General features: G+C 42.2%; 1 long non-coding RNA gene across 1 annotated transcript; it reads right to left on the reverse strand.

The window, feature by feature from the left end:
- Positions 1-1,864: 1,864 nt before the first annotated feature.
- On the reverse strand, positions 1,865-7,354 carry LOC142382958 (uncharacterized). Its single transcript, XR_012769979.1, has 3 exons — positions 6,882-7,354; positions 6,674-6,694; positions 1,865-6,467 (listed from the first exon to the last, which is right to left on the reverse strand). It is a non-coding gene; the product is annotated as an uncharacterized LOC142382958 (long non-coding RNA).
- Between the last annotated feature and the right edge of the window lie 1,305 nt (positions 7,355-8,659).

The raw sequence follows: 8,659 nt of genomic DNA on the forward strand, positions 1-8,659 counted from the left end.
AGCTGACCAATCCGAGATCAGCGGGGCTCTGTCGGCTCCCTCCTCCACGCGCGCACTACCGGCTTTGGATGAAGCACTGACGGAATGGGGGGGGGGGGGGGGGGGGGCGGCTTAGAGGAGGGGCCACTTTCGAATCTTGCTAGCTCTCTTGCTAGCTCTCTAGGATTACCTACCATAGCTTTAAATGGTGCTTACTACATATGCAGTAAATAAATGTTTAAATAATTTATTTTATACTACAGTAAATAAAAGATTATGTCATTTATGTCTATAATTTACTGTCTTTCACCCAGAAAGTATGACTTGGAGGAATTTAGATAAAATCAGTTTACCCAAATATCTTTCAGTGGAACTGATAGCCTTTTCCTAGAAATGGATTTGTCAGAGTAACAGAGAAACTATGGAATGACTTGTTTAATTTTGTTTTCTTCTCATTTCCTCATTTTAGTTAGCTGTCTTTGGTTAAAGTACTACTATGTAACATTTCTACCTTAAAATAACAGCTTGAAAAAAATTGTGCGACTAGAATGAGTTTTAATATTACGATTGGTCTGTCTCCTATGCCCTTCGGGGGTCTGAGTTGGAAAAACTGCGCTATGTAACTTTGCTGGACCGGCCCGGTAGCGGCCCGGGAGCTGAGCGGAAGTACTTCAACTTGCTTTCTGGCACACCTACCGCTAAAACAAATAGACCCCTCTCACGCTCCCAGATACATTTGATTACTCTTACCTTCTCGGCCGACATAGCTTGCACCTTCTGACTCCTCGCCGGTTCGTCAACAAACGTGAAACGTGAAAGCGAAAGGCTGTTGTATTTACGACAGTGTAACCGTACATTACCTCCAAGCCTGTAGGGGGAGCTCCATAGTGGGCTTTTTGAGAAGTTACATTGTATTGCTTTAAGCTCTAAGTAGATTATTAATTTATTAGTATGAGGTTTTTCTTTCCTTGGGTCATAACTACCAGTCCTTGTAAAACGAGCAACTTAAATGTAAAGTAGGTGTAACACCAACACTTTTAAAAAATATTGATATAATATCATCTATAAGTCACAGAAGACAACTGAAATTAAATGTAAGTTGAAAATAGCAGCTATTGCGTGTGAGTGCTTTCAGACAGAGTCAAGCTGAAAGATTGAAAGAGGGTCTACACTGCACAATTCAAAGTGAATATGTATATATGATTTAAAGGTATTCAAAATTCCGAGTCTAAAGTCGGAAAATTCGAACTGATACAACTTTCAGGTCCCTCCCCCAACCTCTAACAAGCTCCGAATCGCCCCCCAAACCCCTCCCCCTCTGTGGACGAGGTTGTGCACGTGATATCACACCAGTGTGAGCGCACACAAGCTGGGGCAGACTCACGCTCAGCAGCGTGTGCACAAGCTGTGATTGACAGGTAGGATTCCTCCACCCTAACTTGATTGGTTAAAAACAGCCGGGAGCGCTCGGTTTTTGCAAGCATGATTACAGGCTTCAGAGGGAGCTACAGATTTCGTTATTTTTCCTAAAGAGCCTATTTAATATTCTACTTCCAGAATCCCATGACAGTTCAAGCTAATATGACTAAAAAAAAGTTGCCGACCGCAGCTTTAAAGTGGTAATATTATATTTCAATCAGTCACAGCACCTTAAATTTATAAGGATGCACACAAAAATCTCACAACAACAACAAATTAAAAACTCTCTGAATGGCTGACACTTCTGACAAGCCATTGCAAAGATTCAACTGGGTCTAATATTACCAAAGCATACTGGACCCTTACTTGAACCATGCAACCTAACAGAATTACCCCTCCTCTCCTTGGTTGGCCTCATACCATGGGGCTACCAGCTGCAGGGTCCCGCCTGAAGTGGAATGGGCTCTGGTGACAGGTTACATTATACCTGGGTGCTGACAGGGGGAAAGGGGTCAGCCATGGTCTCAGGGCCAAGATGGAACAGCAGAGGTGACGGGAGTGGGAGGAGGAGGTATGAGGAGGAATGGAAATCCTTTCATCAGAGCTGTTCTTGAGTGACAGGCAGCACAGCTGTGACACTGATGGTTGCATACCAGTACAAGTGGGCCTGAGTCCATACAGACAGGGCTGGAAAGAGTACCACAGGAATGTGGTGGAGGGGAGACCTGACAGACAAAATTCTGTTTACCCATGATTTAAATTGCTGAAAAGGTTTGACCACCTTATAAAACTGACAAACACCATCACACATAATCATAAGGTTAAAGTGTTATATTAAGAAAACAGGGCCTTTCACAGGAAAACTCATGAATATTGTTTTTCTTTTTGTACACGTTTCATGCATAAGTTGTAGCTTCAGTAAAAACTTTGTAACTGATTGAAGAGGAATAGATTAGAATAAATATTACACACATGCTCAAAGTAAGTTCAAGAAAAACATTTAGTCATTCTACTATATGCTAAATAAATGCAGATGAACATCTTTCATGAAAAATATAGTATTCAATTCAGTTCAGTTTATTTATATAACGCCAAATTACAACAAATGTTATCTCAAGGCACTTATATAATATATTCCAATTCAAGCCAATTGGAGTTCAATTAATTGTAATCATAATTAATTTCAAAATAATCTAATTCATTCATATAGAGCCAATTCAAAAACAATTTCCGAGATAAGGAAACTAACTGATTGCACCGAAACTTGTCTTCAGTCCAATCTCCCGTCCTGAGCGTGCCTGAGGCAACTGTGGAAAGGAACGACTTCCTTTTAACAGGAAGAAACCTCTGGCAGAACCAGACGCAGGAAGGGTGGCCATCCGCCTCGACCAGCTGGGGTTTGAGAGGACAGGAAAGAGGGGAAAAAACACTGTAACACCATTCAAAGGATATCTGTTGGAACAGGGAAACACAAGTTATTGACCACAATAATGTCACATGTACATAATATCATTTGAGAAATTAAACAGGGGGAAAAAGAGAGTAAAGTGAGGAAAGATGTGACAGATGAGGCCCCCCCAGCAGTCTAGGCCTATAACAGCTTAACTATGGGATGTTTCAGGATCACCTGAACGATCTCTAACTATAAGCTTTATCAAAAAGGAAAGTTTTAAGCCTGGTCTTAAAAGTGGAAAGGGTGTCTGCTTCCCGGACATTTACTGGCAGCTTATTCCACAAGAGAGGGGCCTGATAACTGAAGGCTCTGCCTCCCATTCTACTTTTAGAAACTCTGGGAACCACAAGTAAACCTGCAGTTTGGGAGCGAAGTGCTCTGTTATGAAAATATCTTATAATGAGATCTTTAACATATGATGAAGCTCAGTCATTAAGAGCTTTATATGTCAGGAGAAGAATCCAGGGCTGGACTGGCATCTGAAAAGGGCCCGGGCACTTTTTGATCACTGAGGGCCCAGCGCATATATATATATATATACACACACACACACACACATATATATATATAGATATAGATGTCTGGAAGCATATACTAAAGTAGTCTGTAGCTTGCTCATCTCCCTGGGACTCTTCTACTCCCATTTCAACATTCTGATTTGCCTATACACAGATAAAGAAACACAGGAAGGCAGGGATGCCACTATGTTACTTCTGTCTAATTATCATTAATCCTCCATTTAATCCTTGTAAGGTGTTCATGTTTTTGTTACATAGAAGATATTCTGGCCCAGTGGACCTGGGACTAAAGGAGGGAAAAAAAGCTGCTGTGTACCCTCATGTTGCCTTCATCCTGCTTGTGAAGTTTTGAGTATCTTTGTTTTTGAGGATAAGAGATAGAGAGAGGAGGATAACTAACTTTATTTTCCAGATGATGAGCCCTGGCCAGTGAATCTCATTGTGAAAAAAGTATTCATACCATTTTCCTTCAGCAAAACCTGAAAATGGGTCCCACAGACCCAAGCCAGGGATAAGCAAAGCAATATTTCACCAACACACACAACACTGTATAGAAAAGGAGCACCAGCACCACACACACACTATTGTGTGTTCTAAGTCTTACTGAATCAAATTAAACATGTAGTAATAATTTCCTGGGTTAAATTATTTTATTTATTGCTCAAAATTGCTCCAGTCCACAGATACTGTCAGTGAGCTTACTGAATGGAATGTTAACCCCCGCCCCCCAGGCATAAACTGTAATGCAGCTTGAGACTGATCAAAAGAGCCTACGATAGTGCTTATGTCTGTGTGTTTTTTTTCTCGGACACGTCATTTTTTTCACCACAGCAAAACCAAATGACCGCTTCTTATTGCTTAGGCTTCCAACATAACTTGTGGAAGTTCCGTGAACAATACGCCTTGAAATCAAACTGCGTTGCCTCAACCATGAAGAAATTGAAACATCCATTGCTTTAATGCTTTCCACCAGAACAAAACGTGTTTGCATGGTAGGATAGCCTATCCGCCGTGACCACCACAGGAAAATTCAACTCATAAAGACACTATTAAAATATCAGATACACATTGCCAACAACAAAGTTAATCTACCATGTTTTTACAGCAGGTCATGCAATAAATTGGAGTGAGCGCGTAGCTCACAATCTAGGTCTGTGGCGTAGCTATCAGCGATTCCCAAACAGTAGCACACCACGGCTAGTCGGCTTCTTGCCTATCCCTCTACCATACAAAGACTTAAGATAGGACGAGATGTCTTGATAATGACGTGGCATGCCATTCCAGAAGGAAAAGAATACAAAATACATTCTGTCTAAAATCATAGTTGCACAACAAGACACGACAAGCAGTAGAGTAGAAATAAGAAATGTGTTGGATTTGAGAAAGTGAAAGGGGGGATGCCATAACTAACACGCACTAGCAATTACAGCACAGGTCGTCCTTGTGACAGCTGACAGCCTGGTCAAGAGAAATGGAAGATTTCTATGCGGGCGCAACAATACAAGAAAAGTGTATGAAAATAAATCAAATGGGTATTTTTGACTGATTTGAGAGAGTGGGGACGACAACTTCAGTTTTAGTTTCAGGCAACACATGGGAAAAACGCCGAAGCGGTGAATAGCTAATCTTCCTAGCTAGCTAGGGTAGTTCTAGAGGGCACTAGCAGAATTTAAACACACATTGACCTTGTGACAGCTCAAGACAAAATGGAAGATTTATATATGCTTGCGCAACATTACAATGTTACAATGCATGAAAATATACCAAATGGGTATGTTTGTGACTGATTTGCTGACCGGTTTCAAACTTTCAGGCAATGGGAAACGAAACGCCGAAGCGCCCAATAGCTACACTGCATTGGCTAGCTAGCGGGTGTGTTGAGATGAATTCTAACCTCAATCTCACCCTGCTGGGTCACGTCTCCTCTCTCCATCTCCTCCTCCTCTGGTTCCCCAGCTGGAACAACCATCTCCTCCGCCTCCTCCTCCTGTTCATTCTCCACCACCTGTGCGCTGGTTGATGTACCGGCGGCCCCACTGCCCCAACCTGAGGTCGAGCAGCCAGGTTCCGCATCTCCCACGGCCCCACTAACCGAACCTGAGCTCGAGCTTGTGCTTTTAAACATGTCAGTGATTTTAGCGCATTTTACTGCGTCATCTTTTAGTTTTTGTTTTCTCTTTTCCTTACGCTTGTCATGGCCACTCTTTTGTTTCTCCATTTCACGTCCTCTTTATCCACCAGAGCTTTAGCCGAATATAGCCAAGTCAGCTAAACTTGGGTTTATAATGATGATGATGATGACTTGGGTCAAGTGGGCCTGTAGGGAGGGGTGGGCCTTTGACAACGTTAGGCATTCTCATTGGTCTAGCGCTCTGTGCCTCAGGAGAAACATCCAATGGGCCCCGACGTGTCATTTTTTTTACCGTCGCAGTCAATAAAAAATATAACATATGTATATTTCATTTACGGCCCTCGGAGGGCCCGGAGGGCCCAAATCGCGGGAGGGCCGTTCAGGATATGCCCGAACGGTCAGATAGCCAGTCCAGCCCAGGAAGAATCTTAAATTCTATTCTGACTTTAACAGGGAGCCAGTGAAGAGAAGCTAAAACTGGAGAAATATGATCTCTCCTCTTAGTTCTCATCAGAACTCTGGCTGCAGCATTTTGGATCATCTGAAGGCTTTTCAGAGAATATGAGGGACAGCCCAATAAAGAATTACAGTAGTCGAATCTTGAAGTAACAAATGCATGGACTACTTTGTCTACATCACTCTGAGACAAGATGCTCCTGATTTTGGGGCGGCCGTGGCTCAGTGGTTAGTGTCGGTGGTCCAATAACCGGAAGGTTGGCAGTTCAATTCCCACTCTCGCCACTCAAAAGAGATTGGTAGAACTGATAGCTGGAGGGGTGTCAGTCCACCTCCTTGTCACGGCTGAGGTGCCCTTGAGCAAGGCACCGTACCCCCCATGAGATAGCCTCATCTCCTGCAGTGGCCGTCGTCCAGATCCCCCCGCCCGGTCTGGAGCGTAGCGCAGCCACTTCTGCACAGCTTGTGCGAATTCATGTATTTGCAGTACTCAGTCGTTGAGTCAGGGCATCTAAAATAAAAAAAAACAAGCAAAAAATACATTTCAGTTTAGCATAGCAGACTTCTGCCTGTGAAGGATATAAGCATATAGGCCATGTAGACAGAAACACTGTGTGTGTGTGTGTGTGTGGTAGCTATCTTTCCCTCTCAAACATAGACATAGAATATTCTATCCATATTTTAAGATGAAGCTCACTAAACTGAGGACTTGCTTACTTGACGATGTGGATTAATGATCTGAAAAAAGAGAAAAAGTAAATCATAGTGTCAGTAAACAGCAATTTAATTCTGAATCAATAAACCACTAATTAAAAAAAAAACCGACGAGAAGATAGTGACAGCACAGCCATTATAACGAGAGCTCAACATGGGTTTCAAGTCAAAAATCTACTGAACGAGTACATATATCCCTTTGATTTCTTACAGGTTGGCTTCTTGTTGTCCACCACGCGCTAGCATTGTGCTAATGACAGCGCTCGACCAGAATTATGACCAGAGGCACCGCTTGACGGCTGGCTCCATACCAAGCGACAACAGAATTAAGATGGACTTTTTCCGCTTATGTTACCACAGCCTAAGAATCTGTGATGTTACCACACATTCTCTCTTACTACAGCTCTTCCTTGAAAACGTTGCTGCCTTTGAGAACAACAACAAGCAGGATTGTTGCCGTAAAGCGGCATCTCCGGTCGTAAGCTATGTATGACGTCATATACACTTCAAATCCTTTTTTTAAGCAAATGAGTGGCTCTAAAAATCTAAAACTCAGCCATGGGTATTTTCTAAACATCCTCTTTCGAAAACAACATTCGAATTACTAGAGAAAAAATTATATCTTGAGATAAGGGCACGAAAGGGCGTATAGCTCCATAGGACTCCATTCATTCTGGTCTCCAAAATTGAGCGCCCCACGTGGAAAAAGAGTGGAACTGCAACCAAAATCGCCTCGTTGGAAACCGGAAATGCACCGTGAGTGGCGTATCTGTACTATTATAGAATCTGTGGTGACAGCCACTATCCAGGCATCACGCAAGCTGACGTGTTGCTAGCGCATGCTAACTTATTCATCCAGACAACGTTGAATTCACGTCAATCTTCTGATAGTTGTGTAGCCTATTCAATAGTTTTATTAGACACCTTGCCTCTTTGATCGCTGATCCTAGCTAAAGGTAGGGCAAGGATATGCAGATATACTGTAACACCCCTTGCTGGGAAATAAACCGGTGAATAAAACATTGCTAGCTAACTGACTATTTCGTCAGGGTGTTTATGAAGCCTGCAGTTAACTTGCTTTTGACAACTTGCAGTGTTGTTGATCGGAGGAATTCTGCTTGATTTATAACATAATGCTATGACAGTATCTAGCCTATGCACCATGTAAACTATACATTTAACTGTGTAGTGCAGTTCAGCATTCAAAAGATTAAATCAAAGTGCTTTCTTACCTGAAATTGATTCCGAAATGAATGGGATGGGGTGCAGTACCGCCGGTCTACCACATGATGGTCTCCCGGTCAACTATAAATCCATGACTTTTTGATCATCTTTCCCGGTCAACTATAAGTCGATGGCTTTTCGACATTTCCTGATTTCCCGGTCAACTCAAAATCAATGACTTTTCAACATTACTATGATCACCCGGTAAACCAAATATCAATGATGCATCAATCATACTAAGGATAACTATGTATCAATGTTGTTTCAATATCACTGCGGTCAACATTATGTTGTGTCGGGTTTTCATCAGTTTGCCAATATTGATTCAACATTTATTTTGCATCAAGATTTCAATGTCAACCATTCTGATGATTCAGATGGAAAAACAATATCATTTCAATGTCAGCTTGCTATCTGGGAAGTCACATCTAATAGCAACCCTTGCTTGGTGGTGTGTTGTACCTTTTCCCTTTTTTGTGTGTTAATTTTGGCTCACTTCACACTTCAGTGCTCAAAAATTGCAGCTGGCTTTGGTAGCAAACACAGCTGTGTTCATCTTCAACCGTCTTTCGACGCATAAACTGACACAAATGTTTCCGTTGTCAGTCCTCTCCATGTGCACTCTTATCAGCGCTTGACCCAGTTTCACCAACACCACTTCTCTTTTCTCTACATGCAAACAACAAAGATTCACCTGCAACTGTCAGTGTAAATTTTATGATATACATGTATCTAATTAAAAGTACCAACATGACTCCCACAGTG

Source organism: Odontesthes bonariensis, chromosome 6 (genome assembly GCF_027942865.1).
Source record: "Odontesthes bonariensis isolate fOdoBon6 chromosome 6, fOdoBon6.hap1, whole genome shotgun sequence".
Taxonomy (NCBI): Eukaryota; Metazoa; Chordata; class Actinopteri; order Atheriniformes; family Atherinopsidae; genus Odontesthes; species Odontesthes bonariensis.